The 14,404-nt window shown below is 33.9% G+C and overlaps 1 protein-coding gene across 1 annotated transcript in view; it reads left to right on the top strand.

Moving 5' to 3' along the window:
• Positions 1-2,755: 2,755 nt before the first annotated feature.
• Positions 2,756-14,404, top strand: part of LOC129232363 (muscle LIM protein 1-like) — a 61,522-nt gene continuing 49,873 nt past the window's right edge. Inside the window, exon 1 of the mRNA XM_054866515.1 lies at positions 2,756-2,927. The gene's annotated coding sequence lies outside the window, so the exon portion shown is untranslated. The remainder of the gene's footprint in view (positions 2,928-14,404) is intronic.

The following is a 14,404-nucleotide window of genomic DNA, read 5'->3' as shown; positions in this document are numbered from 1 at the left end:
GCGTTATTTAATCATATACAGCAAACTATTATTATTTATTTTATTTGCATAAGAGATGCATGTTTAATTGTTTGAAATCAGTTTCAAGTGTAAAAAAGATGTGTTTGACATAATATAAAACTTTAACCTCTTGAGAAAGTTGTTGAAATTTTTTTTTACCTAATGCCAGAAAATCGATGTTGGTGTACGACAAAGTAGGCTCGTTTAGTTCTAGACGGAACTTATTGTTATTTAATTATCCTTTTATTTGATCATTAGTTTATTCAAAAGTAATATTTCACAATCGAATAAAAAATATTTCATTCGAAAAATATTTAATTTTTCATTGTGCCCCAAGAAAAAAAAGGGGTGAAAATTTTATTTTTTTTAAAAGAACAATTTTACTGCCAAAAATAAAAAATTACGTTTCAGTGCAAGTTTTATTACAAAATACAATGTTCTTTCTTTATGTACTGCAATTTTCAAAACAAATTTCCAATTTTTTAATTTTGAAAAAGCTCAGTCATCTTAAACATTTCAGTTTGCCCCACACTACCCTACTATCCAGAGTGATCGTTGTGTTCATTTTGGAGATTAACCACGGAATTATTACGGATGTGTGTCATTAAAAGTTGACAAGTGATGGTCTTCAGATGAGTAGACGATAACGAAAGCACGTTTTGTCTTTTGAAAAATAAAATCTTTACTAATGATAAAGCTCAAAGTTTGTCTGAATATCTGGATCTCTGTGCGGATGTCTCTGTGACGCGCATAGCGCCTAAACGGTTCAGCCAATTTTCATGAAATTTGGCACATAATTAGTTTGTAGCATGAGGGTGTGCACTTCGAAGCGATTTTTTGAAAATTCGATTTTGTTTTTTTTTCTATTCCAATTTTAAGAACGTTTTACCGAGCAAATTATCATTACATGGACGAGTAAATTAACACATTATCATTACGTGGAACCGCAACGTGGGCTAGCAAATGGCGAGAAATTCATCATCCATTATTTGTAAATATGCAGGCGAACCAAATGACCTTTTAGTTTTCTACTACGGGCAAAGCCGTGCAGGTACCACTAGTGATGAATGAAAATGATTTCTGAGTATAAATTTCTAGCGAAGAAAACAAAGGTAAAAGAGCCGGAAGGAAAATTACCGATTCCGGTTTTGACTCCTAGAATTTTCGAGCCCTCGATCTATGCTCGACTTCGACTCGTTTACCCTAATATCCGAAGACTTGATAGAAATGACGTGTCGAAGGGAAAACGTCCGACGCTGACAGACCCAGACTCTTAGAATTTCGAAGCTTTCGAATCCCCCCTACTCCAAGTTTCTTTACACAAAATCAGTTCTATTCCCACTCCCCGACTGCGGCCTTGGAGAAAATGCGAATCGAAAAGCATTGGTTTTATTAGAACACAAAAATTACTAAACGTTCAATTTTTTAAACTACTCATCTCTACTGAATATGAGACTTTAATCAATATCTGCAGAGAAGTGTCAGTGAAGCCCAGTTGGGAGTTCACGCGGGGGGGGGGGGGTCACTGTGACATTCTAAAAATTTCCTTATTCGGAAATTTTGTCTGACGATTCAGTAAAATTATCATCGTTCGGCGAAATTATCATCAGTCGGAAATATTTCTAGATCCATTCGGTGAAATCATCATTAGTCGGCATAAATATGGAGTTCATTCGGCAGAATTATCATCAGTCGGCAAAATTAGGAGTTACATTCGGCAAAATTATCATCAGTTGATGAAATTTGGAGTTCTATTCGTTAAAGTTTCATTCAGCAAAATTATCATCGTTCGGCAAAATTGGAGTTCTACGGCAAAATTATCATCAGTCGGAGAAATGTGGAGTTCTATTCGGCAAAATTATCATCAGTCAGCGAATTTTGGAGTTCCATTCGGCAAAATTATTACTCTCTGAAAACAACAAAAATGACGAAAAAGTACTCAAATTTGAACATACCGCAGAGTCAAATTGGTTCCGACTATGTGGCATTTAAATTTGAAACATTCAACAAATACTCAAATCAACATGTGTCACTTTTGAGGTATTTGTGTCATTTTTGAATATGTAACAATGTCAAAATTGAGCATTATCCGAGTTATGCTCTCATTTTTGAGTATGAAATAATTCAGCACACTCTATTTGTAAACACGGGTACTCATATTTGAAACAAAAGGTTTCAAGAAAATTGGAAATCACGAATGTACTCATTTTTGAAAACTTCATTTTTCTTAGTGTATCATTCTGCAAAATTTGGAGTTTCAGTTGGCAAACTTATCATCAGTCGGCGTAATTAGGAATTCCATTAGGCAAAATTATCATCAGTCGGCAAAACTTGGAGTTCCATTGGGCAAATTGAGAATTTCTGCCCTCCCAAAAACTTAAGTTTGTGGACAGTGTGTTCATTTTGGAGATTAACCAGGAATTATTGAGGATGTGTGTCATGAAAAGTTGACAAGCGACGGCTTCGGATGTGAAGACGCTAACGAAAGCACATCGGTTTTTCTAAAAAAAATGAAAAATTTCGTCTGATACCCCAGTAAAGCTTCCCCCAACAAAAACAATTTCCTCAAAACGTGGGTATCTCTCACTTTTTTCACCGCCACCACCGCTCCGAAATCCGAGAAGCGCGGGTGATCTCAGAGGCTCAAAACGCGGAAAAACTGTGCAGGGGGGTGTGGTCTGCACCCCCTCCCGTCTCCATATAAGTCTCTGAGAGCAATTTAGCCTCTCTTGCCTTTTGCGCGCAAGTGTGCCGTGTGCAAAGCGGTAGAAAACGCTAAGGATTCGTTCTATCTAATCCCCTTACTTCTGGGAGATTCGAAATCAGTGTCCCACACACCAGCCACACGGTACAGTCGCAGTTAGTGCTACGCCAGCTTTGAAAAGGAAATTCATTGGTTTTTTCTTTCCGCCGCAGCTCTATTAGAGGTGAGGAGAGTTGTTTTCTATTTTGTGGATAATTTCTTGAATTTTTCAGGCATTTATTATTGATATGATTGCTCTGTAACTTGTTTTCAACTAGAAATCAAGTAATATAAAAAATAAAATCAATTGTTACTTAGGTCAACAAAAGAAAATTTTATTTTAGTTCCATTTTACTAAATAGTAAGAATTTATTATTGATATATTCACTATCTAGTCAATTTTCAGCAAGAAAACATGTCGTATAAAAGTAAAATAAAGTCAATTCCTACTTCGCTCGACAAGATTTTTTTTAAAAATATTTTAGCTCCATTTTACTAAATAGTTCGAATTAATATAAATATGCATAAGCACGGGACGGAATTACAAAATGAAGCGGCAAAATCGAAATTGAATTAAATTAGTTAATTAATGTTTGAAAACACTATTAACATTAGGTGTCGTCTACTACAGGTTTTCAAAAAATCCATTTCATTGAAGATGCAATGTAGAGAATTTCTCAGCTAATTATTACTACACTCACCAATAATTTTCACTAAACTAGTTTACTTTTAGTTTTTTTAAAGTTCTCTAACTCCTTTATTGCGTATTACTAATTTTAAAGAAAATTACTATGCCCCCGAGTACAAGATTAAGCAACATTTTTCATGTATTTTATTTTTAATTTATTTTAGGGAAAACAATTTTTCATTAAGACAGTTTGGAGTTGTTACTAATTTTAGAGCTAGCTGTTCCTTACCACTTCATTATAATCGGTATTTTTAAATTTATTTATGATTTACACTGTACCTTGTATTTATGTAACACTGTACCTTGTTTTGAATAGATAAATTAATTTATTTATTCGGATCAAATCATTTTTTGCAAAGACGCAAGGAATGAATTTATATTTATTTTCTTACAAGCTTTTTATTCGAAAAGCAAATATAGTTTTGCGGCAACAAATTTGTTTGAACAATTGCTTCAATTTATGTACCGCTCATTTGCGGAAATAATAACTTTAAAGGAAGTTCTCCTCATAGAGAAGTTATATTTAAGATTGTTATTAAATAACTTGCTGAAAAATATTCTGCTTCGAAAACTTCCACTTTTCTTCATTCAATTCTTTTCTTTTCTATTCAAACTTTTTAAAGCGTCAAAATTTTGGATTTTTTTTCTCAAAAAATTATTTAGATTCAGGAGTAGTTTCTTGATCTATAAGAAAAAAATGGTTTAGCGCCTAAAAATTATTCAGCAATATTTAATGCAAAAAAAAAAAAAAAAAAAAAAAAAAAAAAAAAAAAAAAAAAAGAAAGATCTAAAATATTAGGGGAAATGAAAACCGCTTTATAATCGTAGAATAACAAGAATTGGGATGAAAAAGAAAAAAAAAGACTTTATTTCTTATCTGATCACTAAAAGTGTTTTTTTTTTTTTTTTTTTTCGTTTTTTACAACACCCAAAAGTCTATAACTCAAGAATCCTTGTTTTGACTTAACGATAAAGGAAAAAAGAGATAAATAATTATTTAGCAGTTGAATTATCTTTAATATGTTAATAATAATGTAGGAATAGAATGATTCTATTGAATTTGTGTTTTTACAGATAAAAGTATTTTTAACTGTTACACGATATTTTTTTCATCATACGTTACACGTCATTTCATACATTTACTATTAACACGTCCGGTGTCCGGGGCACCTGTTTGCAGTACAATAGCATGCAGTAGAAAAGGATGTTTAAAATTATTATTTAAGAATAGCGATCATACCATAATTCAAATAATTACAAGGAAAATATTTTGTAATTGCAGAGCTTAAACTTTCTTTTCTTAATTTGTTTTTTGCAGTCATGTTTCACAGTCAAATAGACAAAAGTATTTATTGCCAAACTATAGTTATAAAATGACAAGCAAAATTTGGCAAATGAAAAAAAAAATACAGTAGCAACATACTACATATACTTTTCTCCTACATATACTATTTCTTTTTAGCAACTGTACTTTTTAGCCTACTTTCCCAGTAAAAGTCAGAAAAAGAAGAAAAAAGCATGAAAGAAGGCTTAATGCATCTTAAAAATATCGTGAAAAACAAAAAAAAGTCAAAAATAAATAAAATAATGAAATGAATATTGAAAAATTAAAAATTGGAAAGTAGGGTATTGAGATGGGGAAAAATGTCTGTCGGTCTGTCTGTCTGTCTGTCGGTCTGTCTGTCTGTCTGTCTGTCGGTCTGTCTGTCGGTCTGTCTGTCTGTCCCCCCTAATAACTTTTGAATGAATAGTCCGATTCGAACAAACTTTTTTTTGTTCGAAAGATCTCGGCGAGGACACCTCATTCCCATATTTCACTTTTTGATTTGAACTATTTTTTGTTCAATTTTGAACAGTTCAAAAAAACCTAACATTAGCGCCTACGGGGAAATTCAAAGCAATTCCGAACTGTGAGACGAATTTGCTTCAAACAAACTTTGTAGGAAAAAGCTTTTGATAAAAAACTTGTATATAAGATATCTTTTTGATTTGAACAATTTTCCGTTCAATTTTGAACAGTTCAAATCCCTTAACATTAGCGCCTACGGGGAAACTGAAAGTCAATGTAGATTCCGTACTTGAAGGCGGATTTACTCCAAACAAACTTTGTTGGAAATAGCTCTTGACGACCAACTCCCGACTCCGACTCCGAGAATTTAGGGGGACCTGACACTGACTCTGACTCCTGTTCCCGACAATTAATCGGACTCCGACTCCCCGACTTCGACTCTGACTTCGTAGCTTTGGCAAACATTTATACACGGAGGACAAATAACTGACTCCGATTCTTGGATATTTGACTCCGACTCTTTTATCCCAAAATGAGATTGACTCCGACTCCGACTCCGCTGCTGTGGTTTTAACTGTGAAATAATTATTGTTGATATGATTTGTTTTTATTTTCACGCTAAAGTTTTAATTTAGGTATTTAGTTTTCGGTGAATAAACTCGTAAAATATGCGCAGACGATTTTTTTTTTTTTTTGACAATGAAAATTATTTCTTTAAGTTGACATTTTATTGTTTTTTTTTTTTTTATTTTGGTAAGTGCATTAATTCGTTTAAAAAATTATTTTCGGCAACAGGGGAAAAAGAAACGATTTTTTTTATATGATGTATTTATTTTAATGAACTTATTATTATTTTTTCGTTTTGAAAGCTGTTAAAAAAATTTTTTTAATGGAAAGAAGTGTATTAGCTGCTTTGTTTAAAAGGTGCTGCTATTTTATTTGTTCGTTTTTTTTGAAGAAAAGTAAGGAATATTTTATTCCTAGAAATCAGCTTAAAATATTTAAAAAAAATGTTTGAAAAAATTTGCGATTTTAGCTATTTTTGAGAATATTGATCAGGTACTAGAAAGTAGTATGGGTATACGGGAAAGTAGGCTCGTCTAGTTCTAGACGGAACTTCTTGTTCACTATCAAACGATATTTCTTTCAACATATTACGAAGCTGCGGCACTATCTCGTTGTTTTTCAAGTAGTTTGTTGTACTTGAACATATGTAAGATACTTAACAATGTTCCCAACATGATACTTAACACTCTTATATCCTTAATACTTAACACACTTGCATCCCGAATATTTAACACACTTATATCCTTAATACTTAACACACTTATATCCTTAATACTTAACACACTTGCATCCCGAATATTTAACACACTTATATCCTTAATACTTAACACACTTATATCCTTGATACTTAACACACTTATATCCTTAGCACTTAACACAATTATATCCTTAATACTTAACACAACTATTTGTATACTTAACTACTTTTTTGGTAAACATTCTTTTTAACTATTTGAGACTCGTGTCAAATACTTAACGCAACTATATCCTTAATATTTGACACAACTATTTGTATACTCTATTTCTTTTTCAGTACACTTACTTTTTAACTATCAGGCTATAATTTTTTGCGATACATTACGAAACGGCTACACTATTTCATAATGTACTGTGAAAGATTATGTTAAGTTATTGAATGCAAAACATAGTTTTTGATCCGTGCTCTTTATAGTTAGAATGCAAACAAAGGTGGATGACAACTAAGTTAAGTGTTATTATTAGTGTATAGCATAATACTTTTAATGCATACTCGTACTCTTGCGGACGATGAAGCACACGATAGAATTTTAGTTTGAAACTAGAATCTTAGTTTCATCAACTTCTTTCATCAAACCGGGCCTGAATGTTAGCCATGTTTTTTTCTCTCCAAATCAGTATTTGGATGGAGAGTTTACTATTCTATCTTATCAATAATTAAAAACTGAGCGTATGTACCTATGTATGTAACTATGTATGTATGTCCAAATTACTTCTCCCGAATGCCAATGAACTGACCATCAAACCAGGTATCGATGGATTCGTAATCTTCCCGTCTTTATGTTTGGCTAATTTACATAATCCTTCGATTATAATTAACGGAGATATCAATTAAAAACTATTAATTATGACACTTAGATTTCGACATAAAATCTCTATTTTTCGAAGGCTTTCCTCCATTCAAATTATTATTCAGTGCTTCATCTCAACTTTCCGCAACAATGCTGTTAATAAAATTTATAGCGTGAAGAAAATCATTGAGACGAGAGATCTGTTGCCATTTTTTTTCTTGAATATGAATAAATAAAATTCTGGTTTTGTTTTAAAGACTTTTCCTGTAATAAGGAAAGAAAATTGTACTGATTTTTTTCTTTTCTTTTTCTTTTTGTTCAAGCCTGATTGTTGAACACGCCTCACTTGACATAACTTTTATTTTCGAAGTGGACCAAGCAAAGTCGGGAGTCGCAGCTAGTACTAATAATGAACTTGGAATATATTTCATCTTAGGCCCGAAATTTTATGTTGTATTTTCTTCCCATTTGGTGTTTCAGTGGAAAGTTTTCCGTTTAGTACTGATAATGACCTCGGTTAAAATACCGGGTCTAAAACCTAGTGTTGTTTTTTCCTTCAGACTATTGCTTTTTCGGAAAGTTTCTATTGAGCAGTACACTGATAATGAACTTAGTTAAAACACCGGATCTGATATTTAGCGTTTTTTCCTTCGTTCCGTTGCTTTTGCAGAAAGTTTTCTATTCAGTTCTGACAATGAATTTCAGCTAAAATATCGGGTCCGAAATTTAGTGTTGCTTTTTCCTTCGGGCCGTTGCTTGGCGAAAAGTTTTCCAGTTAGTACACTGATGATAAACCAGTTGAAATATCGGGTCTCAAATCTTGTGTAGTTTTTTCCTTCATTCCGTTGCTTTGGCAGAAGGTTTTCTGTTCAGTTCTGATAATGAACTCAGCTGAAATATCGGGTCTGAAATTTAGTGTTGATTTCTCCTTCAGACCGTTGTTTTGACGAAAAGTTTTAAATTTAGTACGCTGAGGATGAACAACTCAGTTGAAATATCGGGCCTGAAATCTAGTATTGTTTTTTGCTTCGGGCCGTTACTGGGCGAAAAGTTTTCTGTTCAGTTCTGATAATGAACTCAGCTGAAATATCGGGTCTGAAATTTAGTGCTGCTTTTTCCTTCAGACCTTTGCTTTGATGAAAAGTTTTAAATTTAGTACACTGAGGATGAACAACTCGGTTGAAATATCGGGCCTGAAATCTAGTGTTGTTTTATCCTTCTGATCGTTGCTCTGACAGAAAGTTTTCTATTTAGTACTGATAAGAATCGTGGCTAGAATTGAATGTATCGCTTGCCGAAAAATGATGCCTCTTAAACTAGCCAGTTATTTGTTATTCATTGCGATATATCATTTGATACAAGTTATCAATGCATTATTTAACCCTCTATTTACCACGGTTGCTCAGAATCAACTTGTGTTTTTCCTGATTGTTTTAAAAACAAAAAATCCAATCGCCTTTTGTTATTGGAAAACATTAAACTTAAATAATTTTGTATTTTCGTAATTTGATTTATTTTGTAATGTATGCATCCAAAATATTTTTATCGTAACATTCACCACTTACTAAGTACAGTTCATAATCATTAAAATCGTTCGTAACATCTAATGCTAATAGCCATTAACGACTGTTGCGGTTCGAACATAAATTGTTATCAGTGAGCAACGAGAGAAAGAAAAATAATATCACTAACCAGTGACTGAATAAAAAACATCATCACTGATGAATGACGGAAAGAAAAATATCACTAACCAATGACTGAAAGAACGAAAAACAATACCATTAACCAGTGACTGAAAGCAAAACCTCGTCACTGACCAATGACTGAATAAAAAACATCATCACTGATGAATGACTGAAAGAAAAATATCACTAACCAATGACTGAAAGAAAAAAAAATGCATCACTGGGATCTCTATTCGATCTTAGTCAAGGACAAGGTCAGTCGCCGATGACCGACATATTAACAAGTGGTTTAGTGTGTGGGCGGCAACTGACCATTCTGAATCCAAGCAATCGTTTGAGGCATAAAGAGTTCAGTTTCATTTATAGGATATCAGATGCGTCAACAATCTCACCACTTAACGAGTTATTTGAACATGAAAATTAAACTTTCTGTCAGCTCAAGACAAAGGAATAATAACAACGATAAAATTAAAAATTTAAAAAAAATTATATTAATTTGAATTTTTGGCATCTTGAATTCAAGTTATGTTTTTCGCAATTACGAGCGTGTGTGATAATGAATGCGCGTGTGTGTGTGTGTGCGTGTTGTGTATGCAGTGCTGTGTGTGTACGCGCGCGTGTGTGTGTGTGTGTGTAGGCGTTCGTGTGTGTGTATATAGGCATATGTGTTTGTGTCTGTGTGCAGGCATGAGTGTGTGTATGTGTATGTGTTTGTGTAGGAGCGTGTGTTTGTGTCTGTGCGCAGGCATGAGTGTGTAGGCGTGTGTGTGTATAGGATATGGCCGCAACCTGGAGACTGTTTTCGCAAGAAGAGCAGCATCGTGAGACCGGTCGACGCGACGGTCGTACTGGCAGAGGATGCTGGCGGGAAAATAAAATCAGCGTAACATCAAAAACAGTCAAGTGAGAACAATAAGCAATCGTGATTGCTCAAAAAACCCCGACTGAGTCGCAACTGGAGAATCAAAAGGAAAAATTGAAAATCCTTTTAAAAGCCTTATATTACTAAAAATCAATGTCAACTTTTTTATTTTCTATTAAATAGAAACTGGCAACAGATTAAAATTTTAAAACATTGCTTTTTCCATTTCCTTGACGGCCAACAATGAATTCGGTTATCAATCGCGTGAATAAAGGCTTAGCCGTTATTAAAATCCGCTTTAAAAAAACGTTATAAATCGAATTCTAAGAAAGTTGGAAGTTCCAAACACACTCTATTAGACGAGGGAAAAAAATCTCTTTATTTCAGTATTAAATTTAAAAAATGTTAACTATGTTTTCACTGGAAAAAATGCGAAAAACCTTTTAGAGGTTTTTAATTAATATCTTCGTTAATTAATGTCATCCGAAGACGCAATTTAGCTAAAAACAATCTCGATCAACTCTCCTTTCGAACATTTTTTTTTTCGAAGTCTGTCCATCCGTTTAGGCACTAGAGTGCCACAGACAGACACACAGGTACACAGACACGTCAAACTTATAATCCCGTTCCTTTCTGTGTCGGGGGTTAAAAATGAGGAATTAAGCTATCATTGAACATTTAAGATATTGTTTTGCTTGGAATTAAGTGACACTTGACTTATGACGTTACGATTCTTCAGTCAATATTGAGCAATATTGTTGATCCCAGACAGTAAATATTTCAGTGTCCGAGTCTGTTTCAATTAGAGTATATTCGAACACAAATATCACAGAACAACCAAACGCCACTAATCCAGTTGTATCGCTAACAAGTGTAAACTTTGACTACTGAACGGTAGATGTCAATAAGATGTCAGTCAATATTGAGCAATATTGTTGATCCAAGACAGTAAATATTTCACTGTCCGAGTCTGTTTCAATTAGAGTATATTCAAACACAAATATCATAGAACAGCCAAAAACAGAGTGGTTTTAAACATTTAGATTTTTTTTCTGGTTCAATCAAAATTGCAGTGATTTTTTAAAAATACCTAATTTTTTGTAACTGTTATTTTTAATTTATTTAAATAATACTTTGAGTGTTTTTTATGATCGCTAAAAATACAGAAACTGTTTATTAAACTTTCCCTGAAGTACCATTATCATTTTCTAAAAGTAGAGCCAAAAACGTCCTTTGAAGGAAAAGAATTGAAGTTTTAAAGATAAAAAATTTCTTTTTAAATCCTTAGAAACTAATGAATTTTTCCAATGATTGGTCAAAATTTTGTAATTATGCAAAGAAGAAAAGTGGCTGGCAAAGAAAGAGAGGAAAGGGGGGGGGATGTTTCGTCGAAATCTTAAGTCATTAAAAATAAATCACAGGTACGTTACGTGCTTTGCTTCACATAACTTGTTTTTCCTCTGAAGCGTTCATTTTTTCAGGAGTTTGTGTTACAAAGATTGTGAAAAGATAACTTCATTCTTTCTTGTAGTCGTTATTTTATATGTTGTGACGTACCAAAAACGCAAATATGTAACTAAAGTTGCAAAAATCTGTAGCTCAAAACAAGACTAACGTAAGTCACATTAACCACTACTGTGCAGGACAGCATAAAAAACGTTTGCCTGGTGGATACAAAGGTAGGAACTAGCTTTCTTGTAACACTGATAAATGATTTTAAAGGAATTTTGGTGTGGTAGAATTCCGTTGTTAGGGTTCAATGCGAAGTTGGATTCTACATACCATGCAGTAATTAGCTAAACATCGTCATTTTTGGACTTAGTTTAGCGATTGGAGTACAGAAATATAAAGATTATTAACTACGTATATGGTTGTAAAAAATCGATAGTGTCACTAGTACGATGTATTTATTCAGATTCCCCCCCCCCCCCCCAACATACACATACGAAGATCCGAAGTGACACCGCCAAGCTGTTAGTTCTCTAACTAAGGTAAGTAATTATTAAGGACTAGAACATCTGCCGTCAAGGTATGACGGGTAAAAATTGCTTCTACATTTTAACGAAGCCATTGCCCGTCGGATGATACTTTGATAGTTGAAATTTTTTAACTCGTAACTCCAGTGAATTAACCCTAAACTCCAGTAGATAGCGTTCATTGTTGACCATTTTTTCGTTCCTTCATTCCGCTAAAATGATAGTCTTACCAGTAAAACAGTTAAGTGACCGGATCCAGTTCAGCCTTGCCACAATAAAGCCTTTCCCCGCATTTTAAACATTACCAAAAAATAGTATCAAATTATCATGGCGTGGAGCGAGTTTCATTACTGATGACGTCAGCGTTACTCGATCATTCGCTATTATACACAGAGCTGCCAACTTCTATGAAACTAAATTAGTAGAGTTTTATTTTGGGAGGGGGGGGGGGGAACGGAAAATTTAATTACGAATGAAACAGACGCAATGAATAATTTACGTTTAAATTAACAGCAGTGCAAGTAACACTTTACTCTAAAAAACGTACTAACATTACAAATTAGGATGTTTTTTTCAGATAAAAACTGTGGTAAATTTCTTTTGCTTATTTTTAAACAGACATTAAGAATTTTATCAGGAAAGGAAATATTATCTAAATGATTATAACATGGACATTATCTGTAATGATTGAAAATTTTCCTGCGATAACAAAAAAGGGAAAAAAAATTAATTTGAAATCTGAAATTTTGAATTCAAATTATGTTTTTCGCAATCACGAACTGCGACAGGACCCTACTCATTGGAGTTATTGTTTCTAGAAACGGCTCCCCCCAAGCCTGTCCCTCCTCCTGGGCGGTTACGTGTGCATAGTTGTGTGTGTGTGTGTGTGTAGGCTTGTGTGTATGCGTAGACATGTGTGTATGCACGTAGGCGTGTGTGAGTGTATGTGTGTGAAGTCTTGTGTGTGAGCGTGCGTGTGTGTAGGACATGGACGATTCCGACCAGGAGAAGAGGATAGCTCGGTACCGGAGGAGCCGCGCCTGCAGAGGCCGGTGGCGCTGCAGAGGCCCCTAGTCCAAGCTGAAAAAGGAACCGGACGCCAAACACGGTCAAGTGAGGACAATAAGCAATCATGATTGCTCAAAAAAAAAAAAAAAAAAAAAAAAAAGGAAGAAACTCGTAGGTTTTAGACACGTTTTTGTAGCGTCGTAGTTTAAGGCTTTAGTTCATAGAAACTACGGGTTTTTCGAAGGTGTTGGCATCTCTGTTTATACACATGAGGAATATAACAATCAATTACATAATCATTGAAGCCAACTCCGGATATTTATAAGAGTCTCCTTTGTTGAAAATAGTACGAAAATAAACTTCTATCGTTCTTTTTTCTTCGAGTGACATCACTCCCCCTCATGTGGCTCAGAGAACAGTTCGCGCGCGAAGAAACTATCAGACGACAAATAGAAATTAAAACAATAGCCAACTTTATGTCAAACGATCTGGCAGTCTACGACTCGCAAAAATCGCGTCTCCCCAGTTATTTAAAGTTCACGGATTCTTCTTAAGCGGGGGTAGATTGGAGGAATGCTTAAAAAGAAACTGGCGGCAAGAATAGAACACCCTTCCTCTTCTTGTCACTTGATAAGGATAATTTTGGCTCCGAAGTTGTTTTTATGAGTCAGAGCTGAAGCCCTATTTATCAAGTGGGGGTTTTCAAATTTTTTTTTGGTTATCGTGTTCTTCGAAATGGGTTAGTTAGTAAGTCTTGGCTGTAAAACACTTTTGCGAGTTTTTTCCTTATTTTTCGGTTTATCAGAAAATTTTAAGTCTTTTTTTTGCGCAATTTTCCGTTATTTGCTTATTTACATCATCGGTCATAATCTTCAACTTTTCGATAATCAGTTATAATCTTTGCATCAACTATTCGACAATCGGTTATAATCTTTACATCAACTATTCGATAATCGGTCATAATTTTTTCATCCACCATTAGACTACTAGAAACTTGATAAGGATAATTTTGGCTCAGAAGTTGTTTTTATGAGTCAGAGCTGAAGCCCTATTTATCAAGTGGGAGTTTTCAATTTCTTTTGGTTATCGTGTTCTTCGAAATGGGTTAGTCAGTAACATCTTGACTGTAAAACGCATTTTCTTTCGGGTTTCCCCCCTTATTTTTCGGTTTTTCAGAAAGTTTTAAGTCTTTTTTTTAAGGCAATTTTCCGTCATTTGCTTATTCACATCATTGCTCATAATCTTTACATCAACTATTCGATAATTCGTCATAATCTTTACATCAGCTTTTCCATAATCGATCGTAATCTTTACATCAACTATTCGACAATCAGTTACAAACTTTGCATCAACTATTCGATAATCGGTTATAATCTTTATATCAACTATTCGATAATCGGTCGTAATCTTTATATCAACTATTCGATAATCGGTCGTAATCTTTACATCAAATATTCGATAATCGGTTCTAATCTTTATATCAACTATTCGATAATCGGGCGTAATTTTTACATCCACCATTAGATTACTAGAAACTTG

This window comes from Uloborus diversus, unplaced genomic scaffold (assembly GCF_026930045.1).
Source record: "Uloborus diversus isolate 005 unplaced genomic scaffold, Udiv.v.3.1 scaffold_12, whole genome shotgun sequence".
NCBI classification, from domain to species: Eukaryota; Metazoa; Arthropoda; class Arachnida; order Araneae; family Uloboridae; genus Uloborus; species Uloborus diversus.
The sequence above is the reverse complement of the archived record's forward strand: the minus strand, read 5'-3'. Positions and strand labels throughout refer to the sequence as shown.